Source organism: Pelmatolapia mariae, linkage group LG15 (assembly GCF_036321145.2).
Source record: "Pelmatolapia mariae isolate MD_Pm_ZW linkage group LG15, Pm_UMD_F_2, whole genome shotgun sequence".
In the NCBI taxonomy this organism is placed as follows: domain Eukaryota; kingdom Metazoa; phylum Chordata; class Actinopteri; order Cichliformes; family Cichlidae; genus Pelmatolapia; species Pelmatolapia mariae.
The window spans coordinates 41,277,822-41,304,993 of record NC_086240.1 but is presented as its reverse complement, the minus strand read 5'-3'; the positions used below and the strand labels follow the sequence as shown (position 1 = coordinate 41,304,993).

Below are 27,172 nucleotides of genomic sequence, written 5' to 3'. Positions count from 1 at the left end.
ACAAATCCAGAGATCTGAACCAATCTTGTGATGGTTTGTTCGGGATCATTGAAAATAAGTAATTTATTTTTGGCAAGATCATCATTTTTATAGTGGCAACCCTTCCCATGAGTGATATGGGTAGAGATTTCCATCTAGTCAGATCGCCTTCTACTTTCTTTAGAAGTGGGATGTGGTTTAATTTAGTTAAGTCTGAAAGCTTAGGAGAGACATTAATACCTAAATATTTAATATTTCCAGATTGTAGTGGGGCAGAAGAAGAATTATGGAAGGAGCAGGTTATTGGAAGAACTGTAGATTTTGACCAGTTAATTGAATAATCTGAAACTCTTGAAAACCAGTTTATTAGAGTAATTACCTCAGAAAGGTTGGTTTGTGAGTTTTGCAGAAAAAGCAACACATCATCCGCATAGAGACTGATTTTATGTTCCACGTTCTTACATTTTATGCTCTTAATTGTTGTAGCCTGTCTAAATGCTGCTGCTAGTGGTTCGATAAAAATTGCAAAAAGTGAAGGGGAGAGTGGGCATCCCTGTCTGGTGCCCCTCAGGAGACAGAAGCTGGAGGATGTCTGGTCATTTGTTCTAAATCAAATCAAATCAAATCACTTTTATTGTCACATCACATGTGCAGGTACACTGGTACAGTACATGTGAGTGAAATTCTTGTGTGCGAGCTTCACAAGCAACAGAGTTGTGCAAAATACAATAATGTAAAACAAGCAAAATATAAAAATGGCTAATCTAAAAAGTAATAAATATATGTACAATATGTAAAGGTATATACATTACTGAATGTGTATACTAAATATGTTTTTCTACGTGTGTGTGTTTGAGTGTGTATATAGTATGTATATACATGTTTTACAAATGAAATAAAGTAAACAATAAAATAAGATATATAAAATAAAATATACAGAGGTTGGTATGTGCAAAACAGTGGTATTTATATACAGTATGGAGTGCATAATGTTGAAGTTCCAGTAGTGAGGGTGAGGTGTCTATGAAGTGTTCAGCAGTCTGATGGCCTGATGGAAAAAGCTGTCTCTCAGTCTGCTGGTACGGGACCGGATGCTGCAGAACCTCCTTCCTGATGGAAGTAGTCTGAACAGTTTATGGCTGGGGTGACTGGAGTCCTTGATGATCCTCCCCGCTTTCCTCAGGCACCGCTTCCTGTAGATGTCTTGGAGGGAGGGAAGCTCACCTCCAATTATCCGTTCAGCACACCGCACTACTCTCTGGAGAGCTTTGCGGTTGTGAGCGGTGCTGTTGCCGTACCAGGTGGTGATGCATCCAGTGAGGATGCTCTCAATGGCACAGCGATAGAAGGTCCTGAGGATGCGGGGGCTCATGCCGAATCTTTTCAGTCTCCTGAGAAAGAAGAGGCGCTGCTGCGCCTTCTTCACTGTTTTTTTTATGTGTACTGACCACGTAAGATCCTCAGCCAGATGTACACCAAGGAAGCGGAAGCTGCTCACTCTCTCCACAGCGGCGCCGTTGATGGTGATGGGGGTGTGTACTCCTCTGCACCTCCGGAAGTCCACTATCAACTCCTTTGTCTTTGCGACGTTGAGGGTGAGATGGTTGTCTTGACACCAGTGGGTCAGGGCGCTGACCTCCTCCCTGTAGGCCGTCTCATCACCGTTGGTGATAAGACCCACCACTGTAGTGTCGTCCGCAAACTTCACAATGATGTTGGAGTTTCTAGTGGCCGTGCAGTCGTAGGTGTAGAGTGAGTACAGGAGAGGGCTCAGTACACACCCCTGTGGAGCACCAGTGTTCAGTGTGATGGGGGATGAGGTGGTGCTGCCCAGTCTGACCACTTGGCATCTGTCAGACAGGAAGTTAAGGATCCAGCTGCCGAGGGAGCTGCTCAGTCCTAGATCCTGCAGTTTCCTGTCCAGCTTCGAGGGAACGATGGTGTTGAATGCTGAGCTGTAATCTACAAACAGCATTCTCACATACGTGTCTCTCTTCTCCAGGTGTGACAGGGCAGCATGGAGTGTCAGGGCTATGGCATCATCAGTGGACCTGTTGTGGCGGTATGCGAACTGTAGAGGGTCCAGTGAGTCGGGTAGTGCAGAGCAGATGAAGTCCCTGACCAGCTTCTCGAAGCATTTGCTCACGATGGGGGTCAGGGCTACGGGTCGCCAGTCGTTCAATGAGGAGATGGTGGAGGATTTGGGTACAGGGACGATGGTGGCCATTTTGAAGCAGGCTGGGACTACAGACAGAGAGAGGGAAAGGTTGAAGATGTGTGTAAACACTCCAGCCAGCTGAGCCGCGCATGACTTGAGGACGCGGCCAGGAATCCCGTCCGGACCAGTAGCTTTGCGTGCGTTCACCCTCCTGAAGCACTTCCGCACATCCTCCTCAGACACAGTGTGCGCACTGACGTCATCCGCGGTGCGCACACTGTCCGGTCTCGTGGTGTTCGCTGTGTCGAATCTAGCGTAGAATACGTTTAGATCCTCACACAGAGAGGCCGTGGTCTGCGGTGTGCTGGTTTTCCCTCTAAAGTCTGTGATCGTGTTTAGTCCCTGCCACATACTCCGAGGGTTGTCAAAATGTTGCTCCACCTTGTCCCTGTACTCACGTTTGGCTGCTTTGATCGTCTTCCGGAGTTGGTAATGTGCGTGTTTGTAGTCCGATGTGTTCGCGGAGGCAAAAGCGGTGCTCCGTGCCGCCAGTGCTGTGCGAACATCTCCGTTAATCCAGGGTTTTTGATTTGGGAAGGATTTAACTGTTCTGGATGGGACGACATCTTCCACGCATTTTCTGATAAATCCGCAGACTGAGTCTGTGTACTCATCAATGTCTTTAGCAGCCACGTGAAACATTTCCCAGTCCGCGTGATCAAAACAGTCCCGCAGCGTAGACTCCGATTGGTCCGACCAACGGTGCACCGCCCTCAGGGTTGGAGCTTCCTGTTTCAGCTTCTGCCTGTAGGCGGGCAGGAGCAGGATGGAGCGGTGATCTGATTGGCCGAATGGGGCGCGGGGGAGGGCTTTGTATGCATCCCGGAAAGAGGTGTAGCAGTGGTCAAGAAGCCGGTCTCCACGAGTGCTGAAATGGATGTGTTGGTGTAGTTTTTGTGAGACTTTCTTCAGGTTACCCTTATTAAAGTCCCCGGTCGTGATAAACGCCGCCTCTGGGTGTGCGGTTTCCTCACTGCTGATCGCGCTGTACAGTTCCCTGAGTGCTCGGTCAGTGTCGGCTTGTGGGGGAATGTAAACCGCCGTAATAATCACTGCTGTGAATTCCCTCGGTAGCCAGAATGGCCGGCACTTAATCATCAGGTACTACAGGTCCGGTGAGCAGAAGGATTTGACCGGGTGCACGTTCGCATAATCACACCAGCTGTTGTTGATCATGAAACATACACCACCGCCTCTGCTTTTCCCAGTAAGCTCCTGTGACCTGTCCGCGCGGTGCACAGAGAACCCCGGTAGTTGTATTGCGGAGTCCGGTACCTTGTCCGATAGCCAGGTTTCTGTGAGGCAGATCACGCAGCAGTCCCGCATCTCTCGCTGGAATGAGATCCGTGCCCGAAGCTCGCACAGCTTGTTCTCCAGAGACTGCACATTAGCCAGTAATAAACTGGGTAACGGTGGTCTGTTAGTGCGCCGTCTCAGTCGAACCAGAACGCCAGATCTTCTCCCTCTGCGTCGGCGTTTGCGGCCTCCACGGGCCCAGAACAAAGGCGTCTCAGGTGAGATGAATGGGGGGTCTGCAAACGGAGGGTCCGTGTTGCAAAACTTGAACTCCGGAAAGTGATGAGAAAGTCCATCTTTTATGTCCAATAAGGTTTGTCGGTCGTATACAAGGAGACATGTGCTACTCGTGAAAAAATAAAGAAAAAGTAAAATTAAACACAAAAAACAGCTGTTGCTTGGGGGAGCTTGCGACGAGGCTGCCATACTCGGCGCCATCTTGAACAGGCCAATAATATGAGCTGTTGGGGAATTATATAATATTCTTATCCAGTTTATGAAAGAGTTTCCAAAACCAAATTTGTGTAAAGTTGCAAATAAAAATTTCCAGTTAACTCTGTCAAATGCTTTTTCTGCATCTAGATATAATATTGTAGTTTTAATGTTTTTACTGCATGAGTAGTCTATTAAATTAAGTAATCTACGAGTGTTTGTTGATGAGTGCCTACCTTTTATGAAACCTGTTTGGTCAGGATGAATTAAAAGGGGGGTTATTTTCTCTAGTCTCTTCGAGAGAGCTTTGCAGATTTTTTTAAGGTCTACATTTATAAAGGATATTGGACGATAGCTTGAGGGAAATAAAGGGTCTTTGCCTGGTTTTAGCAGGAGACTAATGTTGGCAGAATTCATATTTGGTGGTAGTCTGCCATTTTCCTGGATTTCCTGCAACATTCCGTGGAATACTGGTGCCAAAATTGTCCAGAATTCTTTGGAGAATTCTGCAGGGTAGCCGTCTGGACCTGGAGCCTTATTATTGGGCATACTTATCAGCGCTTCCTGGAGTTCACCTGGCGTCAGTGGCGAAACCAGTGCCATTGCTTGACTGTCTAGTAATTCTGGAAGAGTTACGTTGTCAAGAAACTGAACAATTTCATTTTTAGATGGGTTTATTTGTGGTGAATATATAGTTTCATAGAAATCCCTAAAAATGTTGTTTATTCTTCCAGGGTCATATATTGTGTTCCCAGATAAATCTTTAACAGCACATATGATTGGTTTTTCTTTATTTATTTTTAACTGGTTAGCTAGAAATCGACCGGATTTGTTACTGTGTTCATAATTCTGCAAGCGAAGTCTTTGTACTAGGAATTGTGTTTTTTTATTAATAATTTCATTTAATTCTAGTTTTGTTTTGCGTATTTTGTTCATTATTTCTTGATCTTGGTCGGATGCGTAGGCTTCTTCTAAGGATTTGATGTTTTTTTCTAATTCATGAATATTTTTTTTTCTTCTTTCTTTTTGTGTGATGAGAAAGAAATTATTTTACCTCTCATCACAGCTTTCCATGCTTCCCATAGAACAGAAGCTGATGTTCCGGGAGTGTCACTATAGTCTAAATATGAAGTTCACTCTTTTTTAAAATATTTAATAAAGTCTTCATCTTTGAGCAGCAATGTATTGAATCTCCAGTTTTTACTTGGCGTAGTGTTATTCTCGTGCATTAGTGTTAAAGAGACAGGAGCATGATCACTGACAGCTATAGGGTGAATCTCAGAGTCTGAAATGTCACTCAGCAGTGAGCTGCTGACCAAAAAATAATCCAGACGAGAGTAGGAGTGATGAACATGTGAGCAGAAAGAATATTCCTTACTGTTGGGGTGAAGGGAGCGCCATGCATTGCAAAGGCCATAGTCGCTCATGTGCTGTTTGATTATATTTGTGGACTGCAAATTACGCTGAGTTCCTGCTCTGTTGAGCCTATCCATTTCTTCATTTAGTCCCAGGTTAAGGTCGCCTCCAAGAATAAGTGTGCAATCAAGGTGTTCAGAGAGTGCACTAAAAAAACCGTGGAAGAATGAGGGATCATCAACATTTGGGCCGTATATACTTACAATACATAGCTTTTTGTTAAATATTGAAAATTTAATTATTAGGAATCTACCCTCTGGATCTATAACTGTATCGAGTACTGTAAAATTAACCTTTTTATGTATTAAAATTGCTACTCCCCTTTGTCTAGAATTATAACAGGCTGCAAACACAGTAGGAAACTCAGGTGTTTTAAGTTCATTTAAACCTGTGACAGGCCTGTGAGTCTCTTGTAATAAAACAACATCTGCCTGTAGTTTTTTAAGCTGGTTAAATATCTTTAACCTCTTTCCTCTGGTGCCAGCTCCATTTACATTCCATGTGACAAACCTTAGTGTGCCCATAATTGTGTGTGTATGTCTAATGATGTACGCTGGGTGTTTCGTTTAGACGGGTGAAGAAAATGTGGAAACATCACTTGTTTGTAAATAGAAAGAGAAAAAAAATGTGTGGTGAGAGGCTCTGTAAGTCTGACTATGTGTGTGTATATTCACTACTGTAAACAAGTGTGGCTTGCGTGTGTGTCCTATAAGTCTGTGCGCGCTATGAGGCTGTTGTAAATGTGCTGCCGTTGAGCGCATGTGTTTGCGTGATCGTGGTGTGTGAATATGCAGAAATAGAGTGTGTTGTTTGTAGGTGAGTGGGGAAGTAGGTGATCACCGTAGTGAAAGAAAAGAGAAAGAAAGAAACCACGAGAATGGTGAGCAACAACAAAAAAAAGAAAAGAAACGAGAACATTCCAATTAAAGCAATGACGGAGGGTGATGGTGTTATCTGCTATGACATCATACTGATATTACTAGATTAAACACATGTTAAAGGAGAGAGTGTGAGTGAATAAGAAAAGAGTGTAGCGGGTTCTTATCTGGAGTGCAGTCAATATAACCACGGAGTGGTGCCGGGGAGCTGTCCGTCCACGTAGAGCCGGTCCACGCCGATGACAGCACGGGAGCCTCTCTGGATGAAGCTACGTCGAACTGGGAACAGGACCTTGCATCGTTCCAGGATTTCTTTGGGGAACTGGTCGTTCACGCTGAAGTCCGTTCCTTTCAGCTCCCTGCCTCGACTCTTCACCTGTTCCTTCTGTTTGAATTGGCCGAATTTGGCCACAATTGGACGTGGTATCCCGGTCGGCGACCTCACGGCCCCCAAGCGATGCACTCTTTCGAAGGCGATGTTCTTTACGGTGTCCTCCGGCAGCTTCAGGTGGGTTTTAATGAAGCTTTTCACCGTTGCCTCCGCGTCCTCTCCGGCAGATTCTGGAATACCAGAAAACACAAGGTTGTCTCGCATGCTACGGGCTTGTAGATCGATAACGGACTTATTTTTTTTATTTTCTATGTTTAGCTGAGTCACGTTATCGGTGAGAGATTTGACCGAGTCCCGTAGCGTGGCATTTTCAGCGGCAAGCATTTCCACCTGCTGCTGGCTGAACTCCAGGGATTCTCTCAGAGATTTAAATTCCCGGTGTAAAATCTCCACCAGGGAAAGCCTCGCATCGAAACTGGACAATCGCTTGTCGATTGACTCCAGGATATCTGCAATGTCTTTGCCGGCAGGCGATGTTGTGCCGGGGGAGTCTGCCGGGCGACATCTCTTCGATGACGGTGTCTCAATTTTGGCCAGGGAAGATGCACTCTGGACCTTCTTCATTACTAAATCTTGGAAACACCGGTCGATGTAATCTTAAACTCTCCCCGTCGTCCTCCAGGGTGTTAGAGATGATAGGACAGATGTTGTTAGTTATATGACAATTGATTAGTATATTTGTTAATACTGAAGCTTAAAGAAACATTATTAAATTCTACGCTACCATTCGCTTTTTTTCCGCCAAATCTCCGGCGTCTGACATCACCTACAACATGGGTCACTTACCTTTCCCGTCACTTCCGTCACTTACCTCTCAGCTCCTCACACCCACCACCTCTCAGCCATGAGAGGTGGTATCTGTTTTACTCTAAGTGCCTTTTGTTTAGATGAACTGCTGGACTTCCGGACCAGCAGGTTTAGGGAAGTCGTTTATGGGGTCACATCTTGACCCCCCCCACACACATGCACACACGCACACACACAAACACACACACACACACACACACACACATATACCTACACACACACACACACACATACCTACACATGCACACAGACGGTACTCTTTCTTCACATGTGTACCTATGTTAATGAGCCTATGCATATTCATGTAACCTCAATAAAAGAGCAGTGTTACGAGGGAGCGGACGAGAGCAACTGGGGTCAAGCAAAGGAACGGCGCTCATCCAGTCCTCTCCCTCATGCATGAGTTACACAAAGAACTTTGGTGACTTGCGTCTTGATTTGCTGTGTAGTAGAATTGTCTTGAACGTTCCAGCGAATAGGTTTATGCTACGAACCTATCACTGGCCATGACTGAACAAACTGGCTGTGGAGCAACACAGTCTGGGGGTGAAGATGAAGCAGCACACACAGACTTTTGGAATGCTGGCTTAAAAGCATGGCAATCCGAGGCAAACATACATGGCCGTGGAATAGAGAGCTGGACTTGTTCAGACAATTCGTGTTGCAGCTGAGTCTTGGCTGGAGTAACAGTGTTAATTATCATCTGCCCAGAGCAGCAGCTGCAGCTCTGGGCAGATGTGTGTAACCACTGACTCATTTTAAATAGTTTAGGACAGTTGCTAGGTTCGGCAGGGCTACAATAGAAAGCGAGGCGAATACGGAATGAAATGGCTGGAGACAGGAATTTGAGCAGCAACGGTTATTAATTTGCACAAAAATGAAATAAACAAGACACAGATTCTACATTGCCAGTAGTAATGGTAATAATAACAATAATAAGAATAAGAATAAGCCGGCAAAACAAAAATAACCCCAAAAATAGTCCCTTTGAGCTCAATGTTCAATTGTCTTTTTGTCTTTGGTCATTCGCCATGTCAAAAATTCTTAGTCTAGTTCTTTTTCTCTTTCGTTTGTGGTTTGTGTGTTACCACTTCGAAGTCTCCGTCGAGGAAGAAGAGTAAGTTCCTCTGCAAAGTTCAATCCGGGCTCAGGCTCGCCATCTCCACCCGGAGAGAATCCATCGTAACCCAAAATCTTAATTCCTTCCACACGAACAAGGAAAAAAACCTAGCCTGCACAACAACATTAACATTATTGCACACAGCCAGCTCCGTTTCTTCTCTTGTATCACATTTATAGCTTTAGTTCTTTATCTCTTTTCCACATTACCAAAGTAATACATTACATGCATGCTTTGAATATATCTCTCGTTGTACATGAAATTATTTTAACCACATGTAAAACAACAAATGAATTTCTCGTTCTCTTTTCAACCATGAAATTAACAAATTCTACCACAAACAGCATTTCCATCGTTTTTAAACAGCAAATTACCACTCGCGAATCGGTATGAACAGAAGAAACAACTTTTAGCAACAGACTAACACATTATTATTTTTCAAACACATGGGCTCAACTCACCAAAATGTTAGAAAATTCCGCACGAGCTATCCGTGGACTGTCTTATCTACTTCCACGTGCGAAAAGACCTAGCTCATGTGAAAATGGTGGTCTGGTGTTTTGGAAGACGGGGCTAAAACCACTTTCAACCAATGAAAAAGGCATTTACCCCTTGTGATCCAGCAACAGAAAAATAAAGTTTGCTGGAGGATCACACTTTCTTTTTTCAAAATAAATGTTTCTTTTCAAAATAAAAGAATGAAAATACATTTATACAAATAAAGCGAAAACAAGAAAAAAATAACAAAGGCAGTTTTCTCTACCGGATTACGTGTGCATGGTGGAGACGAAGAAGTCCTGAATAAGAGGATGTAGCGAGCTGAATAACCAAGAAAGTTCTGAAATCGTCCTCTGTAAACGAAGAGCTATCTCACCCTGCTATTCCTCAATGGAGAGTGCTGGCACAGAAATTCCAACGAGTAAACAATGTCCTCATGGAGCTTAGCAGAGGGATTGGAGGGATTGAGAGCTGGTCATTTGACCTGGTAATAGGTAATTTGCAGGGTCCTCTGGGTTACTTTATGGTAAATAACACACTATTGGCAAAAACAGTGTGAAAAAATTCCAGATCAGAAGTTTTAGTTCAACATACAAGTGATGACCTTTGAGCTTCATCAGGTTTTATTTATTTGTGTCAGAGAAAATCTCATGTCTCTTCATGCAACTGAGTACATTCAGTGTTTAAAACATTAGCTGTGCAGGTCTGAGATCAGCAGCTTTCTGAAACACCAGTTTTTTCATCAGTTAATTTTGGAGTTACTACAAAGAGTGAAGATATAGGATGATCTGTCTGTTGTCACTGGGTGGTGCTGAGGTCTGAATCTGAGGGCAGCTCCTGTAATCACAAATAGAACAGAATAATCACAAACTGAAACGTAAAGTTGGTCCCTCAAATCCGAAATAAAGCTGATCCTTCTCTGTCTTTTAGATCTCTGTCTCAGCTAAATGTCAAGATGGCACCTGTGTTTGGCTTCGCTGCTTGTGCAGCATCCTGGTATAGTTTTACACTGGCGGCTATTGTCGCTTGCAATATTAGTTTTTTGTGTCAAGAGTTTGTTTTTGCTGCTAGAATGTACGATCAGGGCACGCTGTTGCACATTAAAGATTCAATGGAAAGATACTTTGACAGTTACAGGACAACTTTTCCTCCTCCTTTTGTGTATTCCTCAACTGAGTGTTTGCCACTGTACGTACCTGTGGGATTCAATCAGAAGAAAAGGAAAAGGGGAACCAGGGCTGGTGTCCAGGTGAGACTGAGAAGGTACCAAAGGTTAGCTTCTTGGTTGTGGGGAGATTCCCCGGTGCCTGTGACCAGTTCACTTATTGACATCTGGTGGGGATGCTACCCTTCAGTCTACAGCCCGGGATCCATGGCTTAATGCCAGCATGCTTACTGTACGTCCATCATCTGTCCGCCGTTTTGCCAACAGTAGCGATGTACCAGTGCACAGGTGCTTAATTCAAGTGCCATTGCAGTCAGCTGTTGAGTGCGCCAACCAATCGTCATTGATCCGGTTTGCTCTGCTTAATATTCGCTCAATTACTAACAATTTTTTTTTAAAGATCTCTTCATGAAGGAATCCCTAAACTTCATGTATTTAACTTAGATGTGACAGCAAAGCGTGGATAATATTCACTTGAAGGAAATCTGCCCAGCTGGCTGCTTCGTCATTGGAACTTGAAGTCTTTCGGGACGTGGCGGAGGACTTGCTGTTGTGTACCAGGACAGATTCACATACAGGCTTATGTACTCGAACTCCTTTTCTTCATTTGAGTTGCAGTTTGTTAAGGTCGATTATTTGCAATCCTTTTATTGTATTTTAATTTATCGACCTTCTGGACCTGATGGAGTCTTTTTAACTGAATTTAACGACCTTCTTACATCGATTATTAAATTGGAGGAGGTTGTAATGCTGGGAGATCTCTGCCCTGTTTGATGCTGACGTGACTTGCAGTGATGTGGACTTACTTGTTTCATCCTTTAACAGTCAGTGTAACTCTATTTAAGACATATTGGCACCTCTGAAAAAAAGTACTATCCTATGTTTGAAATCTTGTCCTTGGATAAATGAAAATATTTGTAATTTTAGGAGATACTGTCACAAGCTAGAACATTTGTGGAAGGCTTCTAAGCTTGAGGTACATAGGTTACATCTTAAAGAATCTATTTTCATACTAAATGACTTGTGGAAAATTGCCAGAACAGAGTATTTTGCACACCTTATAGCTTCAAAAAAGAAAGATCCTAAATTCTTGTTTAAAACAATTAAGACTATTGTTTCTCCTGATGCTCCTCATGCACCAGTTTATTCAAGTTCTGGTTGTAATGAGTTTTTGAATTATTTCACAAATAAGGTCACTGCCATCACGTCAAATATCTCTCCATCATCTTCTGTGTATCAAGCTTACAATTTGCTCACCTTTGACACTTGGGCCTTCTTTAGTCCTGTTACATTACAGGACATCAAGGCTTTGCTTGGTCATATGAAACCGACTTCAAGCCCCCTTGATGTCCTTCCTGCCTCATTTTTCATTTGTGTGTTTGACTCTATTGGCCCCTTTACTGTGGAAATGATAAATATTTCTCTTCATACTGGCTCAGTTCCCAGCTTCTTAAAACAAGCTGTCGTTGAGCCAAGAGTTCACAGTTCTGCTTCTGTTGGACCTCACCTCTGCCTTTGGTACTATAGATCATGATAAACAGATCTTTCCTGGGTCCAATTCTCTTTTTACTCTATATATTCCCCCTAGGCCAAATTATTAGAGGCTACAATAATATCTCATATTATCTCTGTGCTAATGACATTCAGTTATATTGTTCTTTTAAAGTCTCTGGGTTCTATAAATTGTCTAGTTTATTTAATTGCCCTGTCAAGCAAACAATGGTTAAACGACAACTTCCTCCAGCTAAACTCTGATAAAACAGAAACTTTAGTTATTGCTCCCGACCATATGATTCCACAAATTAAATGACAAATGGCCTGTATTTGTATAGCGCTTTTCTAGTCCCTAAGGACCCCAAAGCACTTTACACATCCACACACTGGTGATGGCAAGCTACATTGTAGCCACAGCCATCCTGGGGCGCACTGACAGAGGCAAGGCTGCCGGACACTGGCGCCACCGGGCCCTCTGACCACCACCAGTAGGCAACGGGTGAAGTGTCTTGCCCAAGGGCACAACAACCGAGACTGTCCAAGCCGGGGCTCGAACTGGCAACCTTCCGATTACAAGGCGAACTCCCAACTCTTGAGCCACGATCGCCCCACATAAGCAGCATATCAGCTTCTTAGACCCTTCTGTTAAATCGAACCTTAGAAACCTCAGTGTCATATGACATTGGAATGTTGCTCAAGCGACTTTGAGCCTTAGAAACCTCAAACGGCTGCCCCAGTACCTTTTATCATCTAAGGAATATCTCAAAACTAAGACTAATGGTGTCAAAGGCTGAATTTGAGGTGATTATCCATGCTTTTATTTCTTCCCGTTTGGATTATTGCAATGGTCTTTTTACTTGTTTTAACAAATCAGCTTTAAATCGTCTTCAGACTGTGCAGAATGCTGCAGCAAGACTCTTAACAGGCACCAACAGAAGATCTCAAGCGCTCCAGTTTTGGCCTCCCTTCACTGGTTGCCTGTAAGTTTTAGGTTTCATTTTAAAATTTTAGTTTTAACCTTTAGGTACATGGTCAAGCTCCCCAGTATATATCTGACCTGCTGAAACCTCATTCATCTTCCCAAGCTCTAAGGTCATCAGGTCAGAGACTGCTGTTGGCCCCACGTACTCGATTTAAAACTCATGGTGAACGGGCCTTTCAGGCAGTGGCACCAAGGTTGTGGAATTCTCTTCCACTGTTTTTACACTGTACTGACTCCATTGATTCTTTTAAAAAAGCAGCTGAGGGACAAAAAAGACCTTATAATACTAACAGATTTTCTAATATAATAGTTACCTTTGAATTGTTGGTGCTTCTTAAATGAAGATTTGCAGAGATGAGATGATGGAGTAGGTTTCCAATCCTGGTTCTGTCTGCTGCAATGTGGTCACCAACATAGGGACGTACTATCAATCATGTCAAAATCATCCAGACTATTTTTAAAACCTAAATATTTGAAACAAGCTAAAAAAAAAATAAATAAATTACAGAGTCAGTTCGGTTCAAATTTTATTTGCAACATACACAATCATACAAGTACAATATGCAGTGAAATGGTTGTGTTGGGACGGGGGGGCAGAGTTAAAAATTTAGTCAGAGGAAAAATTAAAATACATTTTAACTTAAGCTGCCAAGCAGAAGTAGTCGGTTTCAGTACATACATATTGGGCTTTGCTATTTAATCCATAGTTAATTATTAATGAGGGGTTCCTTAAGTGCAAGCTTGTTTTTTTTTTTTTAATTTGGTGTTACTGTTCTTACAGATGTGGCAAGAGACAAAACATGCTGCTGTTTGCACATATTTAATAATCAGCTCTGCACAGAAGTCCAGCCTGTTGCTCTTACAGTATAATACTCGTAATAAAAGTCCAGCAACAGTAGTTAGTGTCATGGTCCTGAGTCTCTGGACTCAGTGGTTTTGGTTTTGATTATTATCTTATGTTTTAGGTTAATTTTTGTTGGGAATTTCTTGTTCTCGGGTTTTGTTTCTGTTTTGGATTTCAAGCTCATTTTGTTCTGTGTCCCTGTGCCTGCCCTGGTCCCATGTTTTTGTGTTTTCTCCCTGTTGCCATGCCTTGTGTTAAGCTCGTGTCTGTGCATACCTGTTGTACTCACTGTTTTTATTCTGAAGGTCTCTGTCTCATGTGAGTGTTCTCAGCTTTACGTCTGTGTCTCGTCAGCCCTGATTTCTCCCTGGTGTGTTCCCCTCCTGTCTCCCATCCCATGATTACTCCTGTGTTATTTAAGCCCTGTGTGTTCTCCTGCCTGTTGCTGGTTTGTCTGTGATGTCTTCCCCGAGTCTCCCTATGTTCCTTTGCATGTCACTCTGTGAGTTTTGGTTTCAATTTTATGTATTAAGTTTTCCCAGTTTAGTTATTTCTTAGTTCCTGTCCTCGCCATCTCCACCTTAAAAAAAACTCACTCCTCATACCAACCTCTGCCTGCACTTGGGTCCTCATTTTACCTCCACATGGCTTGCCTCGCCAGCCGTGACAGTTAGTGACTGAGCAGCCCGGTGCCTTTCTCTTGATTTCTTTAGTCAGGGTAAATCCATTTAACTGCACAGATTAGCTAAACGAACTTAACTAAATGAGTTCCCCGACAGCCGAGTTCTCATCTTAGCTAGCAAGGGTAAGGATGTTAGTTACAGATTAGCTTACAAACACATTTAACTTACCAAAAATATTGCAGTGGGGCCTCTGGTCAGTCTGTCGGATAGTCCAGTTTACTAAAGAACACCTCAGGTTGTCAGTTTTAAATGCTGGACCTCCTCTCCACATCTCTGCTCTATCTGCCATTCCCAAACAGAGGCTGTGTCCCAATTAAGAGACTGCATGCTTGAAGTACGCATTTTGAGCGCGATTACGTCACCGCCACGCGACGACGGTCAAATGCATTCTCCAAATGCGCCGTCGATTTCCCCAAATATCAAGCGTGGTCCGGTGCACGCTTCGTGGTCCCATATATCCCACAGTTCATAGCGCGGCGGTGGGTGTGGATAATTTTGCCGCAAAATACGGCAGACGGCAGAAGGGAGCGGCCGAAGAGTGAACTGTCAAAAGTAAGTACTGAATATGATGTCACTTATTTATGTGTGAATGTTTAATAATGAAGAACATTAAAACATTACTGTTGGCCACATGTCGGCAAAGTTATGTGACATTAGTGATGTTTGTACTTTCAGCGTCAACTTGGTTTTAAAGCCTCTACTTCTAAATATATATATAGTCGACCTTAATCTTACAGAGAATGTGATGATTTTATGGATAATTAAAGTCAGTCATATATCCACAAACACAACAAGCTGAAAGTCAGTGATGCTGCTCGGTTTGCAGTCCTGAATATCACGGCACAAGCAGGATTCACTGCACTGTTAATGTTAGCTATGTGATATTGCTGCCTCTGTTCGGTGGTGTCGAGCCAAACGGACTTTAACGTGTGTTTGAACGAGCTGACGGTTCACTCGTTAAGCTGAAAGAAAGATGCTTTAATCACAGGAGTCACACATGTGTCCACTGTACCATCTGGGAACTCTTCTTGTTTAGCACTAGTAATAACACAAACACTAAATCCTCCTTCTCTTGTGCTGTTTTGTAGCAGTGTGTACACCTGAGACTGTCACCTGTCTGTCTGTCCTGCACTCTCTCTCTGTTTCTTTCTCTCTGATTGTGTAATAAAAGTATGAACATGTATTTATAAGTTACACTTGTGTTTGAATCCTGCAGCTTATCACACATTTGATTTCCATGTGTGTTCCATGGACTGCAAGTGTCCAGAGTGAGGACAGACTGAAGGACCCACTGCTGCACATCATCTGTGAAGCTTTGCGCCCCTGATGATCCACCAGGACAAACTCAGCAGTGTGTGAGGAAGAGGAGGAAGAGCCAGCAGCAGCTGACAGATGGAGAGAATAGACAGACTGTTCCCTGTTTGTGAAGGACTGCTAGGAAAGTTTAACATAACTAATTGTCTGTCCTGAATCAGTCTTATTAGGTAATGTTCAAATAATGTTATCATTCCAGTGTTTTCAGTGTGGGAGAAAGTACTCAAGGCCTTCAAGTTACACACTATGAAAGGCAGCAACAAGTTTAATATTCAGAAACCTAAAGTATGTATCAGCAGCAGAATGGAGCTAAAAATAAATGTTTGTTTCAGTTCTATGAAGCTTTGAGTATTTTGGATTAGTAGCACTGCTGTGTTTGTTGCATCATATTGCTGTAATTGTTTATATGCTTTATATATTCTGAGCTAAGTTGATCTATAGTGTTACATCATATTCTATAAGGATGTTATGTGTATGTTTACTTTCTGCCCAGTTTGACCCATTTAGCAGAAGTCAGCCTGTTTAAGGCTCTGATATCTATTCTGTATGACTTAAAGCAGTTATGACATGGTCTGATTTTCTCACCCAATAAAGGAATATTTAATATATCAGTCTACTCTTCATTCTATCAGAAACAGTTATCACAGCTCGTACATTTTCCTTTTTACACATATATGTAAGCATTGAGCCAAATGTAATAATGCCAACATATTAAACGAACAATATTTGTCTCTTATGTATAATACATCTGTATATACACTGTCAAAGATACTTGTCTTTGAGTGAAGATTTAAGGTGATAGGAAATGTAAATAACTGCAACTTGAATCGTTGACCCAGAGTTCAAGCTCACTGCTGTAATATATATATACATATATATATATATATATACTTCGATACCCAACATCCACAATGACGGCGAAACAACTAGTAGCTCAGTGTTCCAACATTCGAAAGAAAGGACTGCTCTCACAGCTAGAGATTGACGAGGTACAACATAAATGCTAGGGCAAGGAGGAGTCAGGACGCCAGGTCAGGGGGGAGATATCATCACCCCCACCCGAGATTGGGTACATAGCCCCAAGTGCAATAGGAGAAGGATCGTTGAGTGCGAGAGGAACTGACCTGAAAGATAGGATCATGGCCAAGCTTGAACCCTGGATCCCCCGTAGCCGGTTACCAAGATTACGTGAAGTACCCTCAGAAGGTCTGCTAGATGATGTCAATGCAGCACTACGGATGATACCTACAACCACGATTACCGACACTAACAAGCTGATCTACACTACGGCAGCAGTGATCAGTGAGATGCTTGGCTACAAGTTGAACAGCCACAAGGGGCAGTACCCTCCATGGAGAAGGAGGCTAGAGGGCAGGATCAAAGTAGCACGAAGGGAGGTTAGCCAACTAACGGAGTTGCAGAAAGGCGCGACAAAGAAGGTGCATAAGAAATACAGCAAGCTGTCCATACCTGAGGCCTTGGAAACTGCCAAGCAAAGACTCAGCCTTGGCCAGCCGCTTGAGAAGGTACACCAGAGAGATAGAAGGCAGGAGAATAAACCAGCTGTTCTCCACAGAACCAGCAAAGGTGTACGCTCAGTGGCAAGGGAACAATAAGAGAACAGCACCACCAAAGCTGGAGACGGAGCATATGGGAGAAGGACGCAACCCATAACGGCAATGCTCAGTGGCTAGTGGATCTGAGGGCAGACCATAGCGACCTCCCTGAACAGGGTCCAGTAACCATCACAGTGGCAGATATCCAAGAAAGGGTCTCCAGTATGAAGAGTTGGACAGCACCAGGGCCCGACATGGTTCACGCCTACTGGCGGAAGAAGCTGACTGCACTCCATGAGCGTCTGGCAGCACAAATGAACCAGCTGCTAATTAACGAGAGACACCCGGAATGGTTAACCGAAGGTTGGACTGTCCTGATCCTCAAGGACCCCAAGAAGGGACCGGTCCCATCCAACTACCGACCAATAACCTGCCTCAGTACTACATGGAAGCTCCTGTCAGGCATCATATCGGCTAAGATGAACAGGCACATGGGTCAATACATGAGCGGGGCACAGAAAGGGATCGGCAAGAATACCAGAGGCGCAAAACACCAGCTACTGGTAGACAGAACAGTCAGCCGAAACTGCAAGACCAGACTGACCAACCTGTGAACAGCCTGGATTGATTACAAGAAGGCCTATGACTCACTGCCCCACAGCTGGATACTGGAATGCCTAGAATTGTACAAGATCAACAGGACCCTAAGAGCCTTCATCAGGAACTCAATGGGGATGTGGCGTACAACACTAGAGGCCAACTCCAAGCCCATAGCACAAGTCACCATCAAGTGCGGGATCTACCAAGGAGATGCTCTGTCCCCACTGCTGTTCTGCATAGGCCTGAACCCCCTCAGTGAGATCATTAACAAGACTGGCTACGGATCATCAAGCTGTATGCCAAGAGTGAACGAGACATCGATTCACTGATACACACTACCAGGCTATACAGCAATGACATTGGAATGTCGTTCGGACTGGAGAAGTGTAGTCGGATGGTAACAAAGAGAGGGAAGGTAGTCAGAACTGAGGGGATTGAACTACCAGAAGGCAACATTGCAGACATAGAGGACAGTTACAAGTACCTGGGGATCCCGCAGGCAAATGGGAACCATGAAGAGGCCACTAGGAAAGCTGCAACCACCAAGTACCTGCAGAGGGTCAGGCAAGTCCTGAGGAGTCAGCTGAATGGTAAGAACAAGATCCGGGCCATCAACACCTACGCCCTGCCCGTGATCAGGTACCCTGCTGGGGTAATCGGCTGGCCAAAGGAGGAGATAGGAGCCACTGACATAAAGACAAGAAAGCTCCTGACCATGCATGGAGGGTTTCACCCTAAGTCCAGCACCCTGAGGCTGTACGCTAAGCGGAAGGAAGGGGGCTGGGGACTGGTGAGTGTCAGCACCACAATCCAGGATGAGACAAGAAACATCCATGAATACATCACGAAGACGGCCCCAACTGACAGCGTGCGTAGTGAATACCTCAGGCAGCAGAAACCCAAGAAAGAGGAGGAAGGCGAGGAACCATCATGGAAGGACAGGCCCCTGCACGGTATGTACCACCGGCAGATAGAGGAGGTGGCTGATATCCAGAAATCCTACCAGTGGCTGGACAAAGCTGGACTGAAAGACAGCACAGAGGCACTAATCATGGCAGCACAAGAACAAGCTCTGAGTACAAGATCCATAGAGGCTGGGGTCTATCACACCAGGCAAGACCCCAGGTGCAGGCTGTGTAAAGATGCCCCTGAGACAATCCAGCACATAACAGCAGGGTGCAAGATGCTAGCAGGCAGGGCATACATGGAACGCCATAACCAAGTGGCCGGCATAGTGTACAGGAACATCTGTGCCGAATATAACCTGGAAGTCCCGAGGTCAAAATGGGAGAGGCCCCCAAGGGTGATGGAGAATGACCGAGCTAAGATCCTGTGGGACTTCCAGATACAGACGGACAAAATGGTGGTGGCTAACCAACCGGACATAGTGGTGGTAGACAAACAGAAGAAGACGGCTGTAGTGATCGATGTAGCGGTTCTGAATGACAGCAATATCAGGAAGAAGGAACACGAGAAGCTGGAGGAATACCAAGGGCTCAGAGAGGAGCTCAGAGAGGATGTGGAGGGTGAAGGTAACGGTGGTCCTCGTGGTAATCGGAGCACTAGGTGCGGTGACTCCCAAGCTAGGCGAGTGGCTCCAGCAGATCCCGGGAACAACATCGGAGATCTCTGTCCAGAAGAGCGCAGTCCTGGGAACAGCTAAGATACTGCGCAGGACCCTCAAGCTCCCAGGCCTCTGGTAGAGGACCCGAGCTTGAAGGATAAACCGCCCGCAGGGGCGAGATGGGTGTTTATATATATATATATATATATATATATATATATATATATATATATATCATAATAATCTGACAATACATATAATATTGGCCATATTATATTTACATTACCACAGTGAGATGACTAACTAATCTTGAAATGACTGTTCAGTACAGAAATGAAGCCCAACAATCATGTTTTACAGTCCCGTGGTCTCAGCCTCAACTAATCAAAGTGATGTCATGACAAAAATGAATGACCAACAAAACATTTTTTCTCCTTCATTTATGTGCACCTAGTTTTGACTGAAACGTTTCTCGCGGTTAGTATCATGGTTGCTAGGCGACCTGAACAGCGCGACGAAGGCCAGATCGTCCCATTTCACAAGCCTCTCACTTCCGCACTTCTCGTACTTATAGTACGCACCGTATGTAGTACGCGTAGTGCGCGTACTTCAAGCGTGCAGACCCTGAATTGGGACACAGCCAGAGATATGCAAGCTTCTCCGTGACTGCAGCTGCTACAGCTATAAGGTTGTCCATTTTTTCTAAAGCGTGCCCCTGGATGATAACACAGTGCCAGTAAATTGAAACTGAAAAAACAATTGTGATAAAAAAAAGGAAAGTGTGAGAACTTGGTTGTAAGTAAGTTGTTTGTTTTAATGTCTATATTTACAGTTTCAATAAAGTTTTTTTTTTACTATGACTTTTTTTCACTTTCAATACAAAATTTGTCAGTACATTTATTTCAGTTTCAATATTTTTCTTTTTTCAGTTTCATTTTAAGGTGGCATCATTTTAACCCCATAACACACCACAATGGTCTCTAAAGAAAGGTGCTGTCCATTCATATGTTATGTATTACCTGACCAAACTCAGAGACACAAACCACATCACGTAGCTCTATACCTCCCAGTTCAGCTTATCCTCAAACCCTTCCCCCCCAAAGGAGAATTGTGACCACCATCACAGCAGTGAGTTCGGGATCATTGTTGTGCTGAGGAATAAAGCTGCCAATAAGCTTTTCATGAGGTATTGCGCATTCAGACTTCTTCACCCTCACACTCAAAATGAAAGTCTTGAAAAACCAAAGCAGACTATACATTTCATTTCTGTTCAATTATCCGACTTGAGATAATAAAGGATAATAATAAGTGACATTTGACAGTCCGTCCAGTAAGGGCTCAGTCCAGTAAGCCTGAATTTGTTATTCACGTGGCTGCGTTCAGTTTAATTGTGCATTTATCTACTGACAGCTGCTGATTCAGGTGAGGCAGACACTGATAGAACTCATAGTAGAAAATGGGAAAGAGATGCTTTTTTCACTTTTTAGTCAGTAAGATTTTAATCAGCTTTGGAAGTTAAAATCCTGATGTGTATTAGTCTTTTTCACAGACCTGCTAAATAACACATTGTTGTAACCTTTGGTCGTTCAGAAATGTCAGGAGTGCTGCCAACTGAAACTGTGCTGCAGGCAGTTTCTAATATTTCTTGTTTGTCTAGTAAAATAAAGTTTGTTGGAAGACTGAAAACAGGAAACTTCACCACATAAATCATCATAAAACAAAGCAGCTTTGTTTCAGCTGTGATGAGATGAAGGAGGGAGATAACGCCGACTTTAATGAGCAGATCAGGACTAGCCTGTTCAGACTTGACTACTGTCATGTTTTGTACCTTTAACAATCTTTTCTGTCTCTCGCCCTGATTTAAATTTTCTCTCTTTGGTGTTTTGCACTGATGATGTGATTCTTTTACTTTGAACATATGATGCTGTCCTTGGAGTGCCACAAAAACTGTGAATTAAGTGTCTGAATAATAGTGACTTATTAATGGGATAATGATGTGGTTTAAATATTAGAGAGCATGCTCACAAAACAGTAACTGATAAATAAGCGATGTGAAATTAATTATTAGGTTATGATTAAAAATAGCTCCTAGTACAGTTTGCATTCAAACTCTCACATGTTGTAGACTGACACCAGTAAAGTGAGCTGAGAGAGACTGGAGCTCTACTGTCCAACTGAACAGCCAACAAAGACGGAGATTGGAAGAATAGCATGTTTCAGAGTTCAATCAGCACACAGACCCACCCACAGTGAAATGCACACTTTGGAGACCCTCTGCTACAGAACAGAACTTTTTTCCTTTGGATGGCCTCTATCTATCTGCCAGTGTTTGTTCAGAAGTATTTTACAACACTAATACTAATCTAGTGTGTGACTGACAGTATATCCGTTCTGATCTTTGCTTTAACTGCAAAGTCGTGGAACAAGCAGATAAAACCAGTTTGCTCTACGAACTCAAGATTCAGGTTTGACTGAAGTGAAGAGGAGGAAACAATCACAAAACAAATCAGCTCCAGCTCAGGATCTCAGAACTCAGTATGTCAGTGTTTGCAGGTGAGGTGATCCAGCTCCGGTGAAGTCTTCAGCTCCACTCTGTGAACTCTTGGATCTGTGAGGAGAACCAGTACTCAGCGTCACTGCTGTAAGTCTCTGATCATTCAGCTTTCATTTGTCTTGGAAAGAGTTTCTGTTCAACAGGCAGCAAACATTTTCTCCTGGTTACTGCTCACTGACATCTCAGACTGCTCACTCTTTATCACCACTGATAAATTCTAAAAGATTCTAGAAAAGGACCTTTGTACTTTTTCCTCTCATGTTCTGATTTCTGTTGAAAATGTAAGCTAGGGTAAATCTATAGCTGCCCATTTAAACATATATATCAGTGTATGTTTTATGCATATATCAAAGTCACAGTACAGAAATGTAATTAATATAAGCTTCATAAATCAAGAAAAGAACTTAAGGTTAATGTGAATAAATAACCAAATGACATCGATTAGCTGAAATATTGACCCTGTTCAGTGATTTCCTGTTAATCATCAGCCCTCCTCCTTTGTTAGTCATGTCTCACATAACCTGCAGTAAGTGCACCTAGTTTTGACTGAAAGATAATAAAACAACAGAAATGTGAATGACATGTGAGTTTAGTTTGATCATTTTTATCAGAATCAAAACAAATAATGTTCCCCTAACATGAGTGAAAACTGCATGATGTCACAATGAAATAATGAGAGTGAAGCAGTTATGTGGATAGTACCTGGGATGAAGTATTTTTACTGTGCACAATATGCAAATTATCTAATATATTATTAAATATAGTGGAATTTTTCTATAATAGTTGTTTTTTTGGTTATTATTTTCAGAGGGAGTCGAGTCTACAATGCTTCAAAACAAAGTATTAAAGCATAAACACCATTACCTTAGGGATTAACAAAGTATTCTGATTCTGACTGATAAGTAAAAGACATAACACGTATTGTGGAAAAACTGTTAATGAGTCACATGGGGCACACTGTTCCTTCTTTGCATTGAAAATGTTCTCTCATGTTTTTGTAGAGCAAAGATGGAGAAGCATGTAGAAGAACAGCTGCTGGATATTTTGGAAGAGTTGGGTGATGAGAAGCTTAAAACCTTCCACAGCTACCTTCAAGATCCTCATGTACCAGGTGGTTTTCCAGGATTCCCAGAGTCTCATCTGGAGACAGCAGATGTCCTGGAGACAGTGGATTTGATGGTGGAGAAGTATGCTGATGATGTGATGAAGGTCACCAACTTGATTTTAAAGAAGATCAATGAAGGTCAGTGAGAGGAACAGATGCCAGAAAACCTGCTGCAGTATTCAAATACAGTATTGCCAGTCTAAAACGTGACAGGGTGAGCATCCTTCCACATGCCTGATACCTTCAATGGATTTGCATTTTCTTGTTTTGAAAGAGGGCTGTGTTTTTAGTTGCACCAAATGGTGCAACTAAAAAAAATCTTAGGTCGCACCGGTGCCACCAACTGTTCGAGTAAAAAAAAAAAGAAAGAAAAAAAAAAGACTCTGCAACTCTGAAAGTCTCCGTGTAATCAATAACAGACAAACATTATGCCCCTATCGTGGTCTAAACCAATCAGAGATAGTCAGGGGTGGGACCTCTCTGATTGGCCGTGGTCCAGTTGAAAGTGCAGTTGGAAGAGGGAGGTGAGTAGCTTGAATAAAGCGATATCGATTCATTAAATCCTGAATCGACTTTTAAATATAAATGTGTTTTGCCAGAAACGCCAGAATCTCAGGTTAAAGCTCACAAAAATATTTTAACAACCACCAAACAGCAAATGAGAGCAGGTACACGGACTCCACACAAAGACGTAAACACAGAGCGCGGACCCGACGCATCCAAATCAGCTTTGTCTTCCTCGGCTTTCTCACCCGACGGCGTGTCCGTGTACATGCCGTCAGGGCTGAAGGATGACAGCTCACTGATTCTGATGCGTCGGGTCTGCGCTGTCTTTACGTCTTTTTTGCGCTCAATTCTGAGCTGCAGGTTTTGTCTCTCTCCAACCAAAATTCATCAAACCAGCAGCAAAAGAAGCAGCAAACTATACTTCACATTTGATAAACATCGTCATTAATTCCCTCTGACTTTTGCTGTTTTGCTTCCACCACGATAAAAATCACACTTCATGCACAGCTCTCTCTCTCTCTCTCTCTCTCTCTGTACTTCAAGAACAGTTTTCCATCTCAAATCTCTGTTTTCGGCATTATTCATTCGCTTATTACCCACCAGTCTACCGTTGTTTACAGCGCTGTCGGCCGCTGTCTTTTTTTTTTTTTTTTTACTTAAATGACCTCGGACAAGAAAGCTTAATTTCTGCTGTTCAATACTGAGGAAATTTAAACTTTTTAAAATTATGGACAATTGCAGAATATTTTTAAGGTTATCTGCTATAAAAAAGTGTTTTATCCTCAGTTACTTTGACGCAAAGGCATCTGCTGTGATGTTCACATCTCTGATAAAGTCTCACAAGTGTCAGCACTGATAAATGATCAGAATTATAATATTTCTGACTGTCTGAGGCAAATTGAATCAAATCGAATTGGGACCTTGTGAATCGGAATCGAGTGGATTATAGAAATCAGTGATGATACCCAGCCCTAGTGAGTAGCCTAGGCCCGACAGAAGTGGATGTAGCTGTGGGTAATGAGAAAAGATGAAAAAACAATTGATAACTTTTTTGTTAAGGCCTGATCCATCTGAAATTCATAGCCAGTGCTCTGACACGGAGCCATCAATCTTTGAACGCTGAAAAATCACAGTGTATCCAGAAAACACATTATAAGTTGTGATAAATGCACTGCCCAAGTGTCCCCTCTCCCCACTGCCTTTCAGCAGCAGGCAGCAGCAAACAGGTCGTCAGAGGAGGCCGATGTGATGATTAAGTTTAATATTGTCTACAATATTGCCAAAGAGTGCCAAAGCACTTTAAGCACAAGTACAAGATTGTTAGTTAATCATTTACAAATGAATATTGTCTGTATTTACAGCAATCCCCCCCCCCCCCCCCCCCCCCCCCAAAAAAAAGTGCACATGTAAAACTGCGGTCTTAAGTGATGCAGTTGAAAAATTTGGGTGCGCCTAACTTTTGTGCTGGTGCGCCTAAGAAAAAAAGTTAGGCACACCAGTGAAACCATGGCAAAAAGTTAGTCTAGAGCCCTGTGAAACTTTATTAAAAACATGAAAATGAGTTTTTCCAATGTTCACAAGTATTTATAATGTAAGATTTGCCCCAACAGGAATCCCCCCAGGTTAGTTTCAAAGAAAGCCTTCAGTGTTTTATTTTCATCACCATTCTGAAGGATTTTCCTGAAATTTCAATCATGTGAAAACTTGTTTTGCTGAGTTTGTTTGAGTCCTGACTTCCTGCCCACAAATTATTTTCATTTATAAATGCTTTGTAAGGTGCAGATGATCCTCACACAAAGTACTGTACAACTAACATGTCTTGATGCACGCTCAATCATCCAGGTAAATAAATCCCAAAAGTTGATTCTGTTCATGTGGACGTAGCGTTTTCAGTGAGAGAAATGCTTTGCCACTCGTCCAAGTGACTTCTTTAGTCTCAGCTGACTGCAGGTTTCCAACCTTATAAAGAGTACATTTGTACAATGACTGAAACTAGCCCACTGGAGGAACAATGGGCTTTGAGATTGTGTACACATCCTGGACAGGGAGGAACGTTGGTTTGAGTGGGAAGTCAAGGAGGCCATTTACGTGAAAAGGGAAAGACCATAGGTGAATGGAGGAGGGGGCCTAAGGGTACATCTGACACCATCTTACAATGCTGTGATTGCAGCCATTCCCCAACTCTCTGTGAATATTACTCATGGCCACTGATCAATGATCAATGGGCTTTGATCAATCGTCATGACAATTTTGTATATTAATAATCAAGGAACTGACCCCCCAGCCCATTGTTCCTTCAGTGGGCTGGTTTCAGTCATTATGCAAATGTACTGTTTATGAGATTGGGGAAACCTGCAGTCAGCTGAGACTCAAGAAGTCACCTGGATCATGATGAAACGTTTCTCCCACTGAAAACGCTACGACCAGATGAACAGAATCAACTTTTGGGACACTGAACTAACAACTACTAAGTGCTTGAATTAGCCATCAGTTATAATATGAAACAAAGAAAACCTCAATCAGATAGAAACAATCAACTAAAAACGAAATAATGAAGTAAAAGTCATGATGTGGTTTTACATGCAGATGTTAATTCTACGCTGTAAAATCTAATTATTTCCCAGAACTAAAAAAAACCCAAAGTTTTTTTTTGTAACTTGTAAAAAATTGTGTAACTTGCTATTTTTAAATCACAATATGTTATATGTTATATATATATATATATATATATATATATATATATATGTATGTATGTATGTATGTATGTATGTTGCGCAAACCTGGAGAAGCTTCAGCTCAAGAGGTTATTGTTGTCATTGCTGTCATTGAATTGCTGTGATTCTTTACGTGATACACTGATTTGGTGAATAAATGGTTACTCTTATTCAAACTGTTTTTGTGCCTTCTCTCAGTTCAGCACCAGGTTTATGAACTTGCTAGTGTAACGGGTGTTTTAAAAAATTATTTATATTTCACCAAATATCCATCCTCTAGTGTTATTTTGGGTTGTCAGTATTGTTTATGTACATGTGTATGTATTTATTTTCTGTATTTGTGTTTTGGGAGCTTTTATTTTGTTTGTGTGACCGTTGACTTCTCATGAGGTCACTTCCTGTAGTTGTGATGTCCTCCTCAGTCGCCTAGAGGCCCCGCTGAGGAGAGGTGAGTCTACACTAGTGTTCCTAGTTACAGAGTGATTAAACACAGTTAACAAAAGTGATTCAAACACTACTCGTTCCCTTTATGCATTTTGTCTCACAGTTTTGTTAGACGTTTTATATATGTGTGTGTGTGTGTGTATATATATATATATATATATATATATATATATATATATATATATATATATATATATATCGTAGTGGTTAGACTACACGCCTTTGGAGCAGAGGATCGCAAGTTCGATTCCTGCCTGGGGCGTCTGTATCCAGTAAGGGTCCTAAGGCTAGACCCCCTATGCTAAGCGAGCCTACCACAGACATGAGCGAGACAGATAAATATGAAGGCATGCCGGCTCGGACGTCGCCCGGATCAACAAGGTCCGCGTCAGGTGTTGAGGAACCAGGGCACCCTGACGACAAGTGGGCTACTGGAACAAGAAGGCATCGGTGGGCAAGAGATGAAAACAGGGCGTTGTTGGAATGCTACTACACAAGTAACCCTGGCGGAAGGGGTTACATGAATAGGATGAGGGACCTATGGATTCTTCGATACCCAACATCCACAATGACAGGACGCCAGGACAGGGGGGAGATATCATCACCCCCAC

The 27,172-nt window shown here is 42.8% G+C and overlaps 1 protein-coding gene across 1 annotated transcript in view; it reads right to left on the bottom strand.

Annotated features, from left to right (window-relative positions):
- The window catches only part of LOC134642666 (NLR family CARD domain-containing protein 3-like), a 199,206-nt gene that overhangs the window by 55,027 nt on the left and 117,007 nt on the right, over nt 1–27,172 (bottom strand). The gene's annotated exons all lie outside the window — the stretch shown is intronic.